The sequence below is a fragment of the Ursus maritimus genome, unplaced genomic scaffold (genome assembly GCF_017311325.1).
Source record: "Ursus maritimus isolate PB19 unplaced genomic scaffold, ASM1731132v1 scaffold_5, whole genome shotgun sequence".
Classification (NCBI taxonomy): Eukaryota; Metazoa; Chordata; class Mammalia; order Carnivora; family Ursidae; genus Ursus; species Ursus maritimus.
This window is the reverse complement of record NW_024426663.1, coordinates 18,452,336-18,473,296: the sequence shown is the minus strand read 5'-3', so window position 1 is coordinate 18,473,296 and position 20,961 is coordinate 18,452,336. Positions and strand designations below refer to the sequence as shown.

The 20,961-nt window shown below is 42.2% G+C and overlaps 2 long non-coding RNA genes across 16 annotated transcripts in view; one reads left to right on the top strand and one right to left on the bottom strand.

Annotated features, from left to right (window-relative positions):
* Window positions 1-20,961, top strand: part of LOC121100692 — an 88,778-nt gene that overhangs the window by 47,062 nt on the left and 20,755 nt on the right. The window contains exon 2 of the long non-coding RNA XR_005832426.1: window positions 16,391-16,527. This is a non-coding gene — a long non-coding RNA (uncharacterized LOC121100692). The remainder of the gene's footprint in view (window positions 1-16,390; window positions 16,528-20,961) is intronic.
* Window positions 1,820-20,846, bottom strand: LOC103672168. Of its 15 annotated transcripts, XR_005832412.1 has the most exons (12): window positions 20,381-20,846; window positions 19,900-19,954; window positions 18,877-18,995; window positions 17,494-17,852; window positions 15,446-15,578; window positions 11,283-11,475; window positions 10,940-11,059; window positions 6,662-6,809; window positions 5,288-5,595; window positions 4,290-4,432; window positions 2,893-2,986; window positions 1,820-1,891 (listed from the first exon to the last, which is right to left on the bottom strand). It is a non-coding gene; the product is annotated as an uncharacterized LOC103672168 (long non-coding RNA). The 15 variants fall into 15 exon arrangements; XR_005832414.1 differs by lacking the exon at window positions 11,283-11,475 and having other exon boundaries at window positions 19,838-19,954; XR_005832408.1 differs by lacking the exon at window positions 11,283-11,475 and having other exon boundaries at window positions 5,288-5,628.

The window sequence follows — 20,961 nt, the reverse complement described above, 5'->3', positions numbered from 1 at the left end:
TATACAGGAGAAGTCCCATTTTCTCTCTGAAGCCACCATTGATACCCAGGTCAAGTGAAGCTCACTGTCTGTAGGACCTTGTAACATACATTCACGGTCCATGGCTAATTCTTAGAACACTTCAGCTTTGGCCATGTCATGTGGCTATGCTAATAGTTTACTTGTCTCATAAATGTCTCTCCAACTCAACTGTAAACCCTTTTGAGACCAGGGACAGATTCTCATGTGCCCATTATAACACCCACACTATCTGGCAGCATGCCCTGAACATAGAAGGGCTTCAGCAAACAGCAGTGTAATTACTGGCGTTTTTACGTGGACAGGAACTTGATCACCTAGTTTAATAGTCCATATATTTAGTAAATAGGAGATTAGGTCACAGAGAGATAGTGCTCTGACCAGATCACAGAACTCATAAAAGCTTTGGGACCATGCATCACATGCATGTGGGTTCAGTGACCTTGGGCAAGATCCTTAATGTCTGGGCCTCCATTTCTCATGTAAAAAATGAAGAGATTTATGCCTTGTGATCCAAAAGTTCTTTCAGGATTTCTTTTTTAAAACCAGAGCTACTGAATGTTGTTAAGAATCAGATACTGAACTAAGTAAGCACCGTTGATATCTTTTTATTTAATTTTTGTAACAACAACTTCTTGAGGTAAGGTAATGTTATTCCTCTTTTCATAGATAAGGAAACTAAGATACAAGAAGTTTAACTTGCCCAAGGGTACTCAACTAACAAGCAGCAGAATAGAATTGGATTGGAATGCGGGCCTGTCCTCCTGCAAAGCCTGAGATCTTAATCGCATCGCTATTCTGCCTCATTTCTACACCCTTCATTTGTACAGAGAGCCCGTGAATGAGAAAAATTAGATATTTTACCCAGAGCTTGGTATCTAGGAATTGGTAGAGGTAGGTCTAGATTCCAACACCAGCTCTCTTTTCCTTATGATATGCTGAAGGTGTGTATTTTATCAAACAATATTCAGGATGGGGTTGTTCTGGCCTATTTCGAAGAGTATACTGGTACTGGAAAGAATTCAGTAATGCATATAGTCAGTTGTGTTTGCTGAATAAAGAAATGAGTTTATCTTCTTGTTGAGAAAGATTTTGCAAAGTACGTCAGTGCTTCGTTGGTTTTAAGCGGAAGTCAGTGAAAAGGCAGGTACCAACAAATACGGAATCATTATGCTGTACACCCGAAACTAATATAACACTGTGTGTCAGCTGTCTCTAAAACAACAGCAACAACATACACACCACAAATGGCTTCCTTATTTTACTATGCTAACAGCAAAAGATTACCCTTGAATGTGGGGATAGAGAGGAGAACAGTTCCTAATAGATAGTTCTCTGATTTAGAGATCTGTGGTAGTCCACAGAGTAACAGACTTCGAAAAATTTTTCCTGTTAAAAAAAATATGCATCTTTAAAAGTTGAATACAGAAAGATTACACCTATTAAGCGTGTGAAAACCTCATTGTGTTTAGCAATGTAATGATACAAGGCTTCATGAAAGCTTTATGTATTACTCAATGGTTATTACAAACTTTCTAGCTATAATGCTCCAAAACGTCCACAGATATTGGTCTTGCGTACCTAGGAGAAACAATGAACACCGTGGGGCCAGTTGTGGCGCATAATACCAACGGCTGGGAGACTTCTAGATGGGAGAGGTTACTTCTGAGAGTAGTACTGCCCCTCTCTCTGCTACAAACTCTTTTTCTCCTTGACAGTTAATACTTAACACGGTGTGACTACTGTTCTCATCCTTTAGAAATTACCCCGTTCTTGGCTACTGTTGACAACTTGTTACCTGCTTACCACTTTGTTGATGGGAGGGGGAAAAATAGCTTTTTCTTCTACACTTCTAAGTTCTTGGCTGGGGTCCCTGTAACAAAAGAGTGAGGAAGGAGAGAAAATCATACTCATTTATTTATTACAAGTTTCATGTGACTTGGGAGCCTTTATAAGGAAATGAAGACCTGAAGACATCAGAGCTGGGTGATTTTCGGTTAGGTTTGACAAAGGGTGGCAGGAAGGTCATGGGAAAATGAGATAGGACAAAAACGGGCATGAGCTTTGTGTGGTGAGGTGGGCGGAACAGCAAGACCTGTTTATTCGGATTCCTCTCAGCGTCTTGGAGATAAGGATGCGTCTTTCCTCTGGGAACGAGGAGGTTCATCCCTCGCAGAAGGGTTTTATGACCTGCCTTAGGGGAAGGTCAGAGAGTCCTTCCTACATGTGCTGTTTCTGAAATTCAAGATGCCTCAGTGTCCTGTTTTGGGATAGTGTGTCCTGAACTCTGTCAGTATTCAAGACCAATAGCCTACCGTTTGGGAGATCACAATTAGTTTCACGATCAAATGGTTAAAAAAAAAAAAAAAAAGTGGGGGAGGGCAAGTACCCAATAAAGATTCCAGTACATAATTGTGGAAATACAAGTGGGCACAGGAGGTGGCAGTTGTTAGAAAAATGAACCAGTCTTCGTAAACAGTTTACTGGGAAAAGTAGAAGAATATAAAGTATATTCCTTCTTAATCAGACTCACAAGATGGAAAAATGACACAGTTCACTTCATTTCTATTTCCAAAAAATAAACATGACACCCTGCCCTAACTCAAATTGTGGTTTGAATCATCCCAGAACCAACCGCATTTCTGCAGGCAAGGAGAATCTCTAAAGGCATAGCCAACAAAATACGTAAGGGAATAGCCATGGACCCCCACTTGAAGGAGTTTGCAATGTACTTTAGGACACAAAGTCAGGAGAGGAATTCTGGGGTTCACTTTGACTATCCTTGACTGTACTCTGTCGCTCGAATAGGCCCCATGAAATGATACTGCTGGGTGCGCTGTGAGGCCACACGCGGACCCCACTCAGCCTTCTTACCTCCCGGGTCTGAAGTCGGTGAGGCCAGCATTAACACGATGAAGGCCTTCCCAAGAGTCCTCAGTGAGAAGGGAACAACACTGAAGGGCAGGGTCTACACAGAAGGATGATGATGGTGATGATCTCAACACCCGTCCCAAACCCAGGATATTCCTAGATCTACTCTGGGATTTTCCACAGCCAGACCAGAGCCAAAAGCTGGCCCTCGTCCCAGTAGACCAGGGCTTGCTTTGAAGTCCCCTGGCAATTCCATGGAACCCCAAGGAAACTTGAGGAATGGGCAAAAAACAGTCTTCGCTGCTGCTTCAAATGTCAGTGAGTTGCCTTTAGAGTTAAAAGTGACAATTTGCAACTTTGTATGTGTTTATTCCACAAGTGTACACATCGTATGTTTTTCTAAGTGTGACAGTGAATGAGTCATCAGCATGTCTAGTAGAGTTCTGAAGAATACAGGAACTTCTGGGTACTCTGATAATGTGTGCATATGCCCAGGGACATTTAATCTTATTAATAATTATAAGAAACCACAGTTCTGCTAATAAAGTACTTGCCAAATGTTGATGTACGTACAGTTTTTCCACAGTATAATTAGATGAACTAAAATGTGTGTGGGTGAGGGGAGGCCCAATAACTCAGCTGACATCTGGCCAACTTGGATTTGCCTGCTTTTATCTGGCCAAGCCTGTGCCTCTAAACTGCACGCTTGGTGGGACAGAGCCTCCTCTCTAGTGAAAAAGGGTTTGTTTCGGGATCTAGGAGAAAGCTCAGAGACCAAAGTGAATGAATGATAGGTCTGGATTAAAATCTAGAGGCCCACGGTGAAAATGCTGATACCCACTGTTTGTATTAATGTAGATAATGGTACAGTAAACATACTGATTCACCACATGAATAAAACCAGTGCTGGTTACTGATAATCACAACATTTGCATAGTACTTGGTTCTTCAGCGGTGCAGTCTTTAGCTTTAGATAATACCTCTTGGAGGCGAACTGGCACAGTATCATTATCCCCCTCTTCAAGATAAGTTAACTGAGTCAAGAGATTAGATGCGTTATTTGAGGCCACCCAGAAAACAAGCCAGGACTTTAGGATGCCTCTTCTGCCAAAGACAGCAAGGGCTGCTGGCCCCCATATGGCCGTGCTGTTTGCTTTACATGTGCTGCCTTATTACTGGGGACAGGGTTTTCTGCGGGCGCTGCACTTGATAGTTTTACTGGGTTAAGTTAGGATTGCCCGTTCACCGTTGAATAAGAAGTGTAGGATGCTTAGGCCAGAGGTGTGGTGAGGCATCTTGGATGCTTCGTCTAATGAAATCTCTCCGATCAGAAGGAAGCCCCAGTGACAGGGCTGAAGATAACTGCTACCACATCACATACGTTGAAATATAGTAAATACCTGGTTGCTATATAAGGGCCGTTGCATTACTAAAACCACTACAAGGCTGAATCTTCTAGAGAAGACTCCAGCTGCCATGCACAGGGTAGTGCTCTTTAGTGGGTGTCGGGCTGAGGCTCAAGGGTGCTGTGCCTCTGATGAGCCTGGAAAAGAGAAAACCAAACGTGAACCTTTGGACCACCATACTTCCACCAGAGTGAAGGGGGAGAGCGGTGGGGGGCTGGGAAATAGATGTTCCCTCTAAATCTAAAGTTTAGACTTCCGTCTTGGACCAAAAGGAATTTTGCCTCAGATTTCCCCAAATCTAGAGGCATATATCCCTCCCTGAGAACAAGGTAAAAATTAAATAAACTTAAATAAACATGTCAAAGGGAATGAACCTTAAATAGTGCCATTAAAGACCTGTGCACGAATGTCCCCGTAGCCTCTAAACATTTATAGTATTAGTAGCCGAATGTGCTATGCTTTGTATACAACAGGTAATTAAATCTTGCCAAGCAAAAGTTCAGACTTACAGTCAAAAAGAGCACATGTATAGCAATTATTATTGTTATCATGATCATGGTAAATAGCATTTATTTAGGGTTTACCATATGCCAGGTCTTAGGGTAGCCTTTGTGTCTCATTTAATCCTCACAACAAGCCTGCAAGACCCAATTTTTCCTAGTTTACTGAAGCAAAATCTTGGATCAAGAAATCTGTTCAAAGTCATCCAGCTGTTAAGTGGAAAAGACAAGATTCAAGCTGAGTCTGTTTGCCTCCAGGGTCTATGATATAAAAAAAGACAGACACAAATACTTGTTTAGTCGTGCTGTATGCCCGTGTGTATAGCTAGTGGGCTTGAAAATTCCGGACACGGACTCAGATATGCCTGTATGTAGCTTTGTTTCTCTGTCTCTGATCTTTGCCTGGCTCAAGGGCCCTGTTTCCACTGCCCATGAAAAACTGCCTTTTGCTAATTCAAAACTCATTTTATTTGATGTTTTAGTAATTCTTACTTAACACAGGATTGCTCTTCCTCTGTCTTCTCCCCTCCTCTCTTTTAGTGATGAGATAGCCAAGGGTGAGGAAGAGCGGGGCCTGTGTATCACCCTGACATCAGGTGGGAGTGGGACACTGGGTCTTCTGTCCTCCTCCGTCTTTGTTGGCCTTGAAGTAGAATCCAGTCTGCTGGCCTCTGCTGCTGGCGCTCATAGTTCATAATCTGTAGATGTTATGCTCAGATGTTCTTTGTCTTCCTCATCCCACCCCAGGCTCCTTTGGACCCCCTGACTCTTCTCAGCTACTCCAGTGCTCCTCTTGAGAACTGTGGGATCAGAACAGTGGGCACCCTCCTTCCCTCCATGGTGGGGGGGAGGGGGAGGCTCCCCTCAGGTCCACGCACCCAGCTCCTCCTCGGTCTGCTGTGCTGGATGTGACCTTTGAAAGGCTTAGTGTCTCCTCAGGCTATCCTCTGAGAGTAGAGGCAGAACTCCCCACAGTCTCCATCTCCAGTCCTCCTAAATTTTATGGGCTTTCTTTTATTCTCACTCAGGGACAGCACATATGCCCTGACCAGGTCTACCTTTGAATCTGTCCCTTCTTCAAGCTGGAGAAACACTAGCCATTTTACCCACTCTGTGGCTTAAAATAGAAACTCTCTGGTACTCTGGTTCCTTCAGGCTCTAAGTCTTAAGATGTTTAAAATGTCCTTTCTTTTCTTGTAGTATTGGCTTTCAAGACAGTTCTGTCTACTTTAGCCTTCTGAAAAGTTACTGAGTACTTCAATTTACTTCTTTAGTCTGTATCCTTCCTACTTAGAGGCATTCCCTGCCTCTAACCTACAGGTTGATGTGGGCAAACGAGAAATGGGAGAAAGAAAAACATCAGTCATTATCTTAAAATAGTATTTCGGTACAAAGAGAGAGGAATATGAACTGTAAGTCTTTGTAATTGTCTTCTACGAAAGTGGTGTCTTAACTTTCCCTATAAATAGGTGTCTTTTAGTCACTTGTCAACACTCTTCATCATATATTACCTGATAATGAAGTGGAACTATCACGTAAGGGGATGCTACACTTTTAGGATTTGCTGTTACACTTTTCTTAACAGAGAAGTAATTAAGATGTGTGAAAAGCACTGTATTTTCTGTGTATGTGAACAACTGATCAGACTACCATTTTGCACATATATCATAGTTGTTTTTTGTGCTAAAAGCAGTGCAGAAGTGAACCACAAAATTTTAGCCACTGGCAAGTTTCATACCAATTTCATTGCATTCACATCACTGACATTTTCAGCTAAATCATGTGTCACAAACTCATTCACATTTCCTACTAGCTGGTTAAAATCAGTCTGATCCTGGACTCTGTTAGGCTCTGAAACACAAGTACCTGAGTCTTGGCTGCATGACTTGTATCTGAAAACCAGATGTTGTGTGCGTCAGTGGCCAAAGCCTCTGCAGCATGGCCGAGGTCCTGGATGCCACACCAGAAAGGTCTCTCCCGTCGTGAGATCACACAGTCAGCTCACGGAGTGAGGCTGGGAGGGAGGAGAGAAAGGCACGTTCATTTACACCCCCTCCAACTGCCATCTACACACACTTTTTTAATGAATAAAGAGAACATAGACCATTTTTGTAAAAACCAAACCAAACCAAAAAAAAGTACAAACTCTTGGAAACACATACATACATGTTTGCATGTGTTTAGAGAAAGGTCCACCAAAGCACATCGAATTGTTACCAGGAATTACCTTCAGAGAGTGGGGTTAGCGGAGGGTAATGAGGTGGAATTCTACTTTCAGTTTATACAACTCTGTCCTGTCTTGATTTTTTTCCCCTTAAGTATCGTCTGCATTGTAATTTTAAAAACATGGTTTGCATGAAGGGAAACCTCAAAGCTAGCCTTCTAAGGAGACAGGTTCTGTCAGAAGCACAGGTCTTGAAGGTGCTCTTCCTCCTGCTTTGGAAAACGCTGTTGGAGAAGCGTTTGGTTATGCAAAAGGAGCAAGGGAGAAACATGAGCTCTTTACTCTTAAGAAAAATGAAACAAAGCATAAAGGAGAAAGGATCCAGTGCACTGTGAAGAAGGAGGTCTGCAGTCTACAGGCCACTCTCAAATCCGTGCCTACCCCAGTGGAGATAATAGTCTCGGAACGGAAGTCACATCTTGATTCTGCCCCAACAGCGTCTCTGCCCAGGCGCCCAGAAATCCAGGATATTAATGAAGGGAAGGATGTGCGGCCAGCCCTGCTCTACAGCTGGGACCCAGCCCTGGCACCCCTCCTGCTGCCATGTGCCACTCCTGGAATGCTGGGCCACTACACCCTCAAACTAACTTCTGGCTGAACTGGGGGTGTCCTGGTTCCAGCCGAGAAGAGGCTTCAGTCCCAGTTTTCACACTTGAACTTTTGGTTCAGGAGCAAAAGCCAAAAAATGCAACCTACCCTGAGCAACAGCCAGGGTGTTGATCCTGCCAGGCAATTCCTGGCTCAGTGGACCACCACCTCCTACTTTTTGGACCAAGAGGATACACCAGAGACCAACCTCCCATGATTCAGGCCTTGCTGACAAATCACTGATCCAGCCAGCTTTCTTCCTTTGCTTGAGTTACTACCTGGTAATGAATTGCACACTTTGCAAATGTTAATACTCTTACACTAACAAGATATGGGAGAAATACACGCAGGATTTATTTAAAAATGATGGCCCTGGGAATTAGACTTTTAAGGGGGGTGGGGTGGGATTTTATTTTTAGTACCATTTCTGCTCTAACAAGCTTCAAACTTTATATAATAACTTGCCACTGACATGTGATTCATTGTATCATCATCACAATTGTAGTGTGGTGTGTGTTTTTTCTAAACAGAGGTGTTAAATGCATAAGACTTAAAATGCTGTGAGAAGGCCACAGCTGTACGGGAGAATAATTCTTAAGCTGTATGCGAGAATAATTCTTAATCTATATGGAAAAGTTGACTAGGACTTGAATGAAATAAACATGTCTGTGGAACCTATGAATACAATGTGGTATAGTAAAGGTGAGAAAAATCTGAGAATATTGGAAGAATACATAGTGAGAGACTCTACAATTATGATAGTGAAGATTGTCTCAGGCTCCTGGATCTGGCAACAAAACAATTTGCATTTTATTGCCATATAATCTGTTCATGCCACTATATTTAATTGCCAAATTTCCTTTAAAAAATAAACTCATGTCGAGGCACTGGCTGGCTCAGTCGGAAGAGTGCGTGACTCTTGATCTCGCGGTCGTGGGTACGAGCCCCATGTTGGGTGTAGAGATTACAAAAATAAATAAACAGACAAACGTATGTCTTCATTTGCTTTTCTCCTTTTTAAAAAATCAAGAATCACGGAAAAGTTAACTGGCTTATTATTTACCAAATAAATGCTTAACTGAGACAAATTTGAAACATTTCCAGATCCAAACCAAGTGCATATTTTATTTGACCCACCTGTCTCCCAAGCTGTCCTTTCCAGGCAATTATGTTTTATTGCTGCTATTCTTAATCCCATTTTGCAGCTTGACTTTTTTTTTTTCCCCTCCTCACGTACCTGTTATCGCTGAGCGATCTATATGTACGAGAAGTGCTCAACAGAAAGTGGAAAAACACAGAGAAACTTGGAAGGCACGAGTAGGTTAATGGCTAAGTAACAGCGGAAGTTCTCATAGGCGCTCAAATTGGTGGAACAGGGGAAAACAAGGATCGGTTTTCTTGTTTACAATTACATTGACTGACTCTTTTTTTCACAATGAAGAGCATAGAGTTTCAGCTTTAAATCCGGGGCTGTAGGAGGTTAATAACTATATTTTTACATCCTTCCAGTTTCATCACTTTATATTTTATCCCTGCAAATTTGCTGCGTCTTTGTGCTAACTCTAAGAGGCTTGCATTTTTCATGAGCATACTGAGTACAAGAATGATGAATACTGTCGAGTAAGGAAAACTGAATTCCCTACACTTGTTCCAACTTTGACCTTGGAGAAGACAGAAAGTTTTCTCATCAGGTGTTGTTTCTGGTTCATGTGTTCAGATGAAGCAAGGTAGTAAATCCGTCAGAAAAATTCACATTTCTCAGGAGCATCCCGTCGAATAATAGGAATATAGACATGTCATATATTTGAAACTCTATGGTTTTGTTTTTGGTGTTTTAAGCTTCCGTTTATGTGCTTGTTGATCTATGGGAGTCTTTCTTTTTGGAAGTCCAAACAGATTGAAAAACAAATTGTGAAATCACATGACACTCAGAAATATTGCATCACTCTACCCCTCCCCCTCCCACTTCTGTCTCAGAAGATTTCCTAACAACTGAGAGCACCGTCACTGTGAGTACACTGACATTTGAGAAGATGAAGAGATGTTTTTTAGAGCCCCCCCCAAAGCATTTACTCTTACAAATCCATTGAAAAGTAATCTCAGATATGCTTGTGTTTTATTCCATTGCAAGCACAACTGAAGGGAACACTTGTTTTGTGTTAAAAAAGTATTAAGATGGCATTTTTTTAAAGCCAAGTAATTTGAGAGTTCTAGTTTGTTTATTTATATAATTTATTTTTGAAGATTTTTTTAAATTCATTTTGAGACAGAGAGAGAGCACGCACAAGGCAGGGGGAGGGGTGGAGGGAGAGGGAGAAGCAGACTCCCCACTGAGCAGGGAGCCTGATGCGGGCTTGATCCCAGGACCCCGAGATCATGACTTGAGCCGAAGACAGATGCTTAGCTGACTGAGCCACGCAGGTGCCCCTAAGTAAGATGGCATTTCTTTTGTGATCTCTCAGTATTTGAGTTGTAGGAAACCAGGAAGTAGAGTTAGAAGAACTGGTTAGAATTACTGGCTCTGTAATTTAAAAATCACGGTGACGAGGTCATGATGCTCTCAGTTCTGGTTGCCTTTCCCAGGACAGTAAGTGGTTGAGTCCATGCTCATTGGTGGATGCATCCACAAGAGGCACTTCAGCAACAGGTTTTTTGATAAAAAGCCCCAGAGCTAGAGAATTTCAAAGTAGATTAGCTGTGTTATAGTCAGTGGGTGCAGCCCCAAAGAGAGTGCTATGCACACTGAGTTTCGACATTTTATTCAGCAGTTATTCTTTATGAATATATTATTGGTCCTTGCTACAATAGCTATTATTGCCCTTACTCTTATTATCTGCTCTGCTCATTGTTCCATTTCTAGTACCGGAATGAGGACTTGGCGCACAAAAGTCAATCAATAAGTAGTTATTGAATGAATGGATGACTCAGTGAAGAGATAGAAATTACCACGTAAAGAAGAATAATTTTCACTTGTTTTAATGTATAAAAACAGTACTTGATAATTAGCTATATTTAATTTATTTTCCTTCAGACCCTTCTTTGCTGAAACTCTACTTATCTTCGGTCCCTACCACTGAGAGTCAGTGAAGTTAGACACTCAGCTTCAAGTTAATTTCCTCCTCTTTGTGGATGTCATCCACGTATATGCCTTTCAGCCAGTGTAATCTTTGCAAAAGTTCTTGTTGACTCTAAGAGCTTGAAAGCTCTTTATTGTTGAAGGAATGAGAAGACTGACATCCATTGTGTCTCAGTTGGTGACAGAAATGTGTGACACTGAACAAGGCCTTTATCCTCTGTTTATCCATCTGGAAAATGAGAACAACAATACTCACTGGTCTGGTATGGAAGTGATTGCCAAGGACTTTGTGATCCACGCAGGGAAGGTGATATTTTAGTTGCTACATATTACAGATGTTTCCCTTTGATTAATTGGGTGTTCAGGTACTGGAGCACTTTCAGAGATGTTAAGCAAAAAAAAAAAAAAAAAAAAAAAAAGAAAAAGCAGACATTGGCTTACAGATTTTAAATTATGTTTACATGCTTCTTTAATGCTTTAACTTTGCATTTGATAATCGACACTCAGAGATTAGAGACAATTTAGTACAGTGCTTTTTAACCAGACTGTGCTCACACTCCCCTGTGGAAGCTTTAAGTCTACACATGCCTTGGGCCCACCTTATTTTCCCCTGATTAAGAACCAGGGTTCCAGGGGCGCCTGGGTGGCTCAGTCGTTAAGCGTCTGCCTTCAGCTCAGGGCGTGAACCTGGTGTTCTGGGTTCGAGCCCCACATCGGGCTCCTCTGCTGGGAGCCTGCTTCTTCCTCTCCCACTCCCCCTGCTTGTGTTCTTCTCTCGCTGTCTCTCTCTCTCTGTCAAATAAATAAATAAAATCTTAAAAAAAAAAAAGAGCCAGGGTTCCAGACCAACCTCTTTTTTTTTTTCTTTTTTTTTCATGAAATAGGACATTGAGGGACAGCTAGTAAATGTAGTATCAGGACTAAAATTGTCTTCTTCTGACTTCTGATGGGTTTTTATTCCCATGCAATATGAGATATCTAATCTGTTAGTTTGTGTATATGTATATATATATATATATATATACATATACACCTCAATATTTATTATTTTTTAACTCAGGGCTTGAACTCATGATCCTGCGATCAAGACCTGAGCTGAGATCAAGAGTCCAACACTTAACCAACTGAGCCACCCAGGCACCCCTGTAATGATATATTTTAAGTTCAATTTCTAGATACAACTTTGCAGTAACCCCTGGAAGTTTCATTATTTGTGTTATTTTACAATTTATAGCTATTTTACCCCTTTTTATTTTTTATCTATAAAGCCTCTGAGATTCACCTTGTTAGAAATAAATTCAACCCTTATAAGCTTTCAAAGCACATTAAGCTTGTATTCGATCATTTATCACTCAATATGGTCCTTTATTAAAGAATTTAATATGGAACTTTTTGTTTCCCTAACTTGTGAGCTCTTGGAGATAGAAGTTAACATGATCACTGTCTTTAAGACGTGAGAACAAATAAAAGTTTGTGCACCAGGTGATGTTTGAGGCCAGCGGTTCTCAAATTTTAGCAAGCCTCAGAAATAGTTGGAGTGCTTATTAACGTATTTATTGCTGCCCCCCCCACCCCCACCCCAGCTTCTGATTAAGTGCGTCTGGGGTGAGGTGAAGAATTTCCATTTCAAGCAAGTTCCCAAATGATGCCACTCTCCGGCAGGGTTCCTATTTGAGTGTTTCCTACTACTCCAGTAAATAGGTTTTATTATTTTTCATTTTCACGAAGTCACACAGCTAGTAAGTGGGGAAGACAAGACTGGAACCTGGTCTCTTGATGCCTGGTACTGTGGTCTTTCCTTTACACACCTTCTCCTTATCTTGGAATTCCCTGTATACATCATGAGCTTTAAGAAGTGCATGCAGGAGGGGCGCCTGGCCGGCTCAGTCAGGGGAGCATGCGACTCTTGATCTCAGGGTCGTGAATTTGAGCCCCACATTGGGTGTAGAGATTACTTAAAAATAAAGTGTTTTTTTTTTTTTTTTAAAGAAATGGATGCAGGAGATAATTGTTATTGGAATGGAGATAAGCCTCCCAGGTTCAGTTATCATCGTGGGCAGATTAACCTTCCTCCCCTGTGTGTCGGTTTTCTCATCTGTAAATTGGGAATTAGCAATATTTACCTGTAGTGCACATTATGGTTGGCTCTCTCAAATTTGATCTGTTCTTTTTTCACTGTGTAGTAGGCATTGTGGTGCAGAGAACTGCCCCTGCACCAGGAGTAAATTATAGTTCATCCAGATCAGTCAAGATCTTAATCATAATCCTCTGGATCATGAGATGAGTTAATCATACCATAGTATTTCTCCTCCCCCCAACTCTACCCCCAATAGCTACTATTTAAGAGATAAGCATCAGACTAGTGGATCATAAGGAGAAGGCAATTTTTTCTTTTCTTTTTTTTTTTTATTGTTTTTGGAGCACTCTGTCATCTTTGCTAGATGTCAGAAAGGAAGCAGGTTTTCTACTGATGGCTATGCTACAAAGGGAGATCGGTATTAGGAGGAAACCAGCGCGGGATGTAAGGACAGAGATAGGACCTAGGAACCTGGTGACAGTAAGAAGCCACTAGATTCATCAACCAATCCTGAAGCTCTCTCTCTAGGCTACCAGTTAGGAGAGCCAACAAGTACCTGTATTGTTTTAGTCAGTTGGAGACTTTTTTTTCCCCCTGGAACTCATAGTGAAACACCCTAGCTGATAACTTATCTCAAAGGATTCCTGTAAGAATTATGACATAATGCATAAAAAGAGCTTGGCATTAATTAGGATGTAACAAATATGAATTAAATATCCTTGTCAGGGACGTTACTAGGTCCAAGTTAAAAAAGAATATTGGTCTCCTTTCAAATTCTCCTTCTTTATCAAAACCACAAGTGACCTTAAATGCCTTTGTCAGCTCCTGACCAAAAGCTCCCTTGGAGGTGTTTTCACCAGCAGGATTGGAGAAGCCAAAATAACCAGGTGAGTATCTGTGACCATGATAGAGAACTTGGCTCTAACAGGAAAAGATTATTCTGAGATTTATAGAATCACAGAACAGCAGACAACAGTTAATGTTAGTAAAGAGATTCCCATAATAAGGAGATAGGTGTTGATATCTCTAGTCATAGCTGAAAAAACTAGGGCTCAGATGGAGTGAATTGCCGCCAGTCTCGTAGAGAGATGGATCGCTTCCAAACCTGGTGCTCGTGTTACTTGTAGTGGACGTTTGTTCTTTTGGCTGTCCAGCATGCCACCCTTTCTTTTAGGGCACTGTCCCTCCACTACATCAAACATGTGATTCCTTTGGGGCTGCCAAATAACATGCAGTTTCCGTTATTACTAGGCTGAAACAAAATTACTGGCTTTTCAATAATTACATTTATAGTCATTGATCCACCCCTTAGCATATTAAAATTCACATTTAAAAAAAGGATTTTTATTTATTTATTTGAGAGAGAGAGAGAGAGCAGCAGAGGGAGAGGGAGAAGCAGACTCCCTACTGAGTAAGGAGCCCAACGTGGGGCTCGATCCCAGGGTCCTGAGCTGAGGGCAGACGCTTAACTGACTGAGCCACCCAGGCGCCCCTAAAATTCACGTTTTAAAAGGAAACGAGAGGATAAGTAGAGGACACATAATCTTTGGTCAGTAGATGATTCTATTATTATATCTTTTAGGATCTGGAATACCCTGACCAGTGTATTAGATGACAAAAAAAAAAAAAAATTCATAAGCATTTGCTTAGGAAAGAGGGAGTAGAGCCATTTCAAATTTAAAAAGTATGAATTTGAGGATACATTTTAGAAGGGAAGAAGCTTGCAAGTCACCAGAACATGCCCTAGACTCGTGTGTGTGTGTGTGTGTGTGTGTGTGTGTCTTGGTAGTGATTTTGTGTCATTGTCTCATCCTTGGCACTCTGTCAGTACTCAAGAAAACCAGATTGAAAATTTGGAATCTGTGCTTCCGTGGATTGAAACTGACCTCTAGTCACTAAGGAAAAATCAAAACAAAACACACAAGAATTTAGAGAGGATATTTTTCTGCCAACAAATAATTTTTCCTTGATGTTATTTCTTAGTTGGGCCAATATTCCAATGGAAAAAGTAGATAGATTGGTCAAGAGTTCAATATAATTTTTTGTGACATTTGACCTTAAGTGACATAATAAAAAAATTAATGACAGAAAATTGTATTCTTTCCTATGAATGCATGTGTGACTATTGGTCTCACACAGAATATTTAGGAGGAAAAGCAGAAAAGATAATCTAATGGTGTTTTGTTTTATTTGAAATGTTAACTCTTAAGCTAATTTATTTATTCAGTAAATATTTTTGCCAGGTACTGTTATAACAGACCAAATGAACAGACCAAAATGGTAACAGAACTGCACGTGCAGATGAGGGTTTAAAATATTGTTGGGCTTCTGAGACGTGTGAGCTAATTCATTTGTTTGCTCTAATTGTTATCCTGATTTTTGGCTAAATAGCTTTTTATAATGCCTTGATTTTGAAAACTTTAGTTAGGGTCTGATTTCCCATTCTTTGTTGAGCCAAATGATGTGATGGGGAGGGAACTAGGGAGGCTCAGAGGAGGTTAAACAGGGGACAGACTCTGGGATAATTTGGGAGGAAACAGAGACCAGTGTCATCCAAGTAAGGAAGAAGCTATGTGAAGGGAGATGTTGGATCTCTATACAAAGGGGAACTCTGAGGGAAACTGGTCAACATATTCGTTATCTTTGTGGTGTGAGGGACCGTACAAACACCTCAGCAGTACTTACGGAAACTTCAGTAAAACCTCTCTCTCTCTTTAGTATTTCTGGTGGGGATTTTTCCCATCTTTGTATCTCTTCCTACTTCTCGTCCTCTTTTTTTTGCTTCGTCCTCTTGTAAGTCAGATGTCTAGAGAACAACCTTAGGTCAGGGGCAAAACAACCTAGTGTTAAATTAATTAATGGAGAAGGCCCTTAGACTGAGGTGGTCCTAATGCCTTAGCAGCCTACATAAGCAAACCCAAACCTAAGCCTCCAATGCCTCAAGGTTAAGAAATTGAAACAAGAACAACCATCACAGTCAGTTAGGCTTTCCCCAAACAAGGCAAGCACTTAAGCTATAGACAACCAAATAGTTTTCTTGCTTTGCTTCCACCTCTTTTCTAGAAAAGTCTTTCCCTTAGCCCACATTGGTAGAGCACTCTTGACCACTTCTGGTCTGGCGCTGCCCAATTTGATGCAATTTTTGCTCAGATAAACTCTTAAATTTTGTAATACGCCTCTATCTTATAATGTTAATTATATTTGGGTTACATATGATTTTTTAAAACATCCAACATCATGTAATTTTACATTTGGGGAAAAAATACTGCTCTCATGAATTAGACATAAGTAAGTAACCTAGACAATCTCTTCTTGACAGGGAGTTTCAACTGGAGGTCAGTTTAAAGTTTTTACGACTGTCAAAAGGAGAGCATGGGTTTAGAGAGGCTGTGACACCGAACGGTAGAATTGCATCATTAAACGTAAAGCCACTGGTCCGACCCTGGAAACGTTCCTGGCCTTACGCGATATAACCTAAGTAACAGTAGTTGAAGTAGTAAAGGTCATGAGATTAAGAGAAGTTGGAGTAGTGATCGCTTCTATTGACAAGGAGCCTCCTATATGCCAAGGACCATTCTAGACATTGTCTCACTGAATTCTTTTTTTTTTTTTTCCCTCTCTTTTAAGTAGGCTCCATGCCCAGTGTGGGGTCCAATGTGGAGCTGGAACTCAACGACCCTGAAATCAACACCTGAGCCATGATCAAGAGTCAGATGTGCCACCCAGGTGTCTCTTGTCTCATTGAATTCTCACAACTCTTCTATGAGGTGGGTAGATTACTTGCTCAGTGTTACACAGATTTGCAGCCATTCTTTGACACATCTTTTGGGCATGGACCACCAGGGGGATTCTGGCCTATTCTGTGGTGGATAACAAAGAGCCTTTTACTCTCAGAACCCAGAGAGGGTTCTCTGGACTTCTGATGTTGACCTGGTATCCGAATGGGCCTCCTTGCTTCTAGAACTTCCCTGATGAAGAGCCCATATGTATCCTGAAGCACGACAGGCTCTCCAGATGCCCCTAGGGGCGCAAACCTTTAGTCCATTTGGAATTGACACTATGAAAGAAGCAAAATAGCTGGATATTTTTGTCTTCCCTTGCAAATACAATAAGAAATGATTGTGAGGTGACTTCTTTTTCTCTCCCTTTCCTATCTCCTTCCTTCTTCCCTTCCTTCTTTCTTTTTGTCTTTTGTTCGTTCTTTCACGTATCTACTCAAACAAGTGTTGAGGGGCTCCTTTCTGCAAGGCCCAATGCTAGAGGCTGGGGCCCCATGATTGTGGTATAATAATAAATACGTATTTTGGTCTTCCTCCCTGGTTCCTGGCACAGAGCCCCTAAAACTAAAACCCTTGGAATTCCTTGAGTAATATGGGTGACAGGAGCATCTTTTGTTATTTATAATAAGCCCCTTTCAACTGTGCTTGAGTTTATGGTAACGAGATGACCCTTGGAAGGTGGAGGCTGGTTGCCAGACGATCCAGTCAGGTGATTTAAGGGTTGGAACTTTCAGTCCCACCCTTTAACCTCCAGGGAGGAGAGGGGCTGGAGAATGACTTCTTCACCAACGGCCAAGGATTTGATCAATCATGTCTGCACAATGGAATCTCCATAAAACCCCTAAGTTACAGAGTTCCAAGAGCCTTCACATCAGCGAACACATCCAGGTGCTGGGACGGTGGCAAACCCAGGGAGGGATGGGCGCTGTGCACCCCTCTCTACCTGCACCTTACCTTGTGTATCTCTTGCATCTGGCTGTTCCTGAGGTCTAGGCTTAACAATAAACTGGTAAATGTCAATGAAGTATTTTTCTGAATTCTTTGAGCCCTTTTGGCTAATTATCAAACCCAAAGAGGAGATGGTGGAAAAGTTAATTTATATCCAGTTGATCAGAAGGACAGATGACAACCTGGGTCTTCCGACTGACGTCTCAAGTGCAGTCTTGTGGGAATGAGCCCTTAAACCGAGGGCCTGTGCTAATTCTGGCCAATTACTGTCAGAATTGAGTTAAATTGTAGGATAGTCCGTGGCTGCTGAGAAGTGGAGAATTCCTTGGTGTGGAGAAACCCACACATGTGGTGTCAAAAATGTCCTGTGGGCAAAGAGGAAACAAGTTTTCCTTTAGTTGCTGTTCCTTTTAATTGTGTACAAAGCACAGTCGTCGTCTCTGGAGAGGAGCACCGCATTCCCATCAAGTGCAGATCCTAAGCACCACGAGGTCAGGAGCCATGTGTCCCGTTTGCCGCCGTATCCTCTGTCCTACCTTGCACAGGACGTGGCAGTAAGCACGTGCTCAGAAAACATGTTGTATGAATGAATGCAAGCCCAGTACTGCCGCACTAATGAGAGGGTACACTCGAAACCTCATCTGATTAATGCCACCCTGTGCACTGCCCAGACTGCCCTCAGGAAAAACAGAAGCCGCGTGAATTCAGATCCTGAGAGTGGTCATCTGGAACACATACCTTATGAAAAAGTAAGGCTATTCAGCTTGAGTAATGAGACACTCAGCTTGCAAATAACACATGTTCGTTTTCATGTTGCTAGAGACTCTCTGCTAGGAAACGAAACACTTGTAATTTAATATGTAATGTTCTCAGAGTCTGAGGCCAAGCCACCTCAAGTTGTGAACGCTTTGGCTCTGAAGAGCCAGTCAGGGTCAGGGCAGGGCAGTACTTGGCCTAATGCCCCTCCAGCATAAACCAAACAGCTACAGGAAGTGGTTTCCGTGATTCAGTAGGTGGCACACTTCCTTTTGAGTCAGAACTGAATCATGGCCGTGAGAGACAAAAAAGACCTATGTCTTTATCCCATACTTTTTCCCTATTCCCAATAGTAAATTTATCACAGTCTGTCATAGGACATATCCTGTTTAGTTTAACGTGTTTCACCAGAAAAGAAAAAAAAATGCAAATCAGCTACGAGGAGGCAAGAGGAGACTGGGAAGCACAACAGATGGAAATGAATCCAAGCATCATTCTTTCACCAGAGGGCCGTGTTCTCCGAGGAGATTGAAAGAAAAGCCATAATCTGATTTCACTGGGGTCATCGAGGCCCCTGGTTCTCTCGACTCGAATCTGACCCATTTCCAGTGGAAGCAATTAGATCACACTTACATAAACGGTGTTGCTTTAAATGGCTCTGCTCTCCTCTTCACTCACTGACCCTGGCTTCCTCCCTGGCCTGTCTGCTGGAAGGCTCCTCTGGTGTTGTCCCAAGCATGGCCCTCATTCAGCTGTGGGTGAAATGATCCTGTTCTGAATGTACTGAATGCTGCTGGCAATGCTGTAAATTGTTTTGAGGCTTAAGGAAAAACCCCCTGGATATCAACAAGTCATAAAAACAGACATATTTTCTCAGTGTGTCTTTTATTTTTCAATATTTATAGTTCTGGGAATGTAAACATTTTTATCCCTATTTTCATCTGATAAACTTGGTTTTATTATATCTTTATTGCTTCCTTCTATCCCAATTCCTTCTGATTGGCTTCATGTTTCAAAACAAAGATCCAGAAACTCATGCTATACGTCCTGTATTTGCATCATTCTTGGAAGAGTGATAATTGGACTGGAATCAAAAATCTTACTGCCATGGGGGCACCTCAGTGGCGCCTCGGCTTCGGCTCAGGTCATGATCTCAGGGTCGTGAGATCAAGCCTTGCATTGAGATCCATGCTCTGCACAGAGTCTGTTTGGGATTCTCCCTTTCCCTCTACTCGTGTGCACATGCATGCTCTCTCTCTTTAAAATAAAATCTTAAAAGAAACGCTATTGCCATGGTAGTATTCTGCAGCTGCTTCTGTGAACTATGCCAGTTGTTTGAAGACTACAGGGTTCAAAATCACATAGACCTGTGTTCAGATTCAAGCTCAACAAAAAATTGTACAGCTCTGTGACCTTAGATAAGTCTCTTAACCTCTCTGCGCCATAATTTCCTTAGTTTATAAATTGGGGCTCTAGCATAAGAACAATATTACTGTGAGAACTAAATAAAGCTTTTACATAGTGCTGAGAACAGCTCCTAGCTCATATTTGGTGTTTAAAATAAGCTAGTGCCCTTTCTCTTTATTTACAATACCTTTCCATTGGGAGGTTAGAACAGCATTTGGACAGAGCAGCTGCGTGCGCACGCTGTCTTACCCTTCGCAAAGACGTCAGTCTCATCCAGCTCCTTTAGCATTTTCATCAACAGCACCTGCAGCACATGTGATATCAAATGGTATCCTTAATGGAGCAGTAGAGAAGCCCAGCCAGGAAGCAGGCTTTAGAGCCAAAGCCAGCTCTTCTGGACAGGACAGTTGTGGCTGATAGATGACAGCCAAATGTGAAGGGAGTCCTCATCTGACACACAGAAGAGAGCACCGGAGGTTGGGCAGGGAGAACAACCATGCGGCACTCACAGCCAGAAAGAGCAGCCGACGGGCCCAGGTCAAACAGGGCAAAGGCTGGCAGACAGGTGGCAATGCGAATACACTGTTGGACTTGAAACGCCCTTCTAAAACATCCCTCCTTCCACATCCCTTCAATCGCTCCCACCTGGCCATACGGAGAGGGTGACAGCTTTTAGAGAAGAGAAGTGGTCCCCCCAGAATTAAGGTCCGAAAGATCATTTTGTACTCACCTGGCTTAGAGCCTTCACTTTGTGTATTGTGGTTGCCTGGTTTCCTGACTGTTTCTTCCCCTGGACTGTGAGCTCCAGGCAAAGCAAAGGCAAAGCAATGTGTCTTACTTGGTTTTGAACTAACCCTTACCTGTAGCTCAGTCCCTAACCCGTCACAGATGCTCAACCAGTGTTTGTTGACAGAAAGGAAATACAAGAAAATCAAATCAGAAGGACCATGGGAAAACTTCAGCAGGAGTTGATGGCCTCTGGGGCTGAGGTCTCAGAGGAGAACTGGCTGGATAGGCCAGTTTTGAGGAAAAGAGCCAGAAGTCAGAACCCCAGTGTGAGACCATGGGGAAAAGAGGACAGAACCGTTTTTGAAAATTGCACTTGTGGGCAGGCAGTCCAAGCTACTGGTGCCTTCTGGAGGTCTGGCCATTGTCTGAGTGGAGTGTTGATCGTGTGTGTGCTGGAGGCTTCTGTTTAAATAACTACCAGAGTAGGATGACTCAGCAGCGAGGATGGGGTGCTCTCAGGCTGTCTCCTTCTTTAAGTGACAAATCACATTGCCCTGGGTGTCTGTGGCGGTCTCTGATATG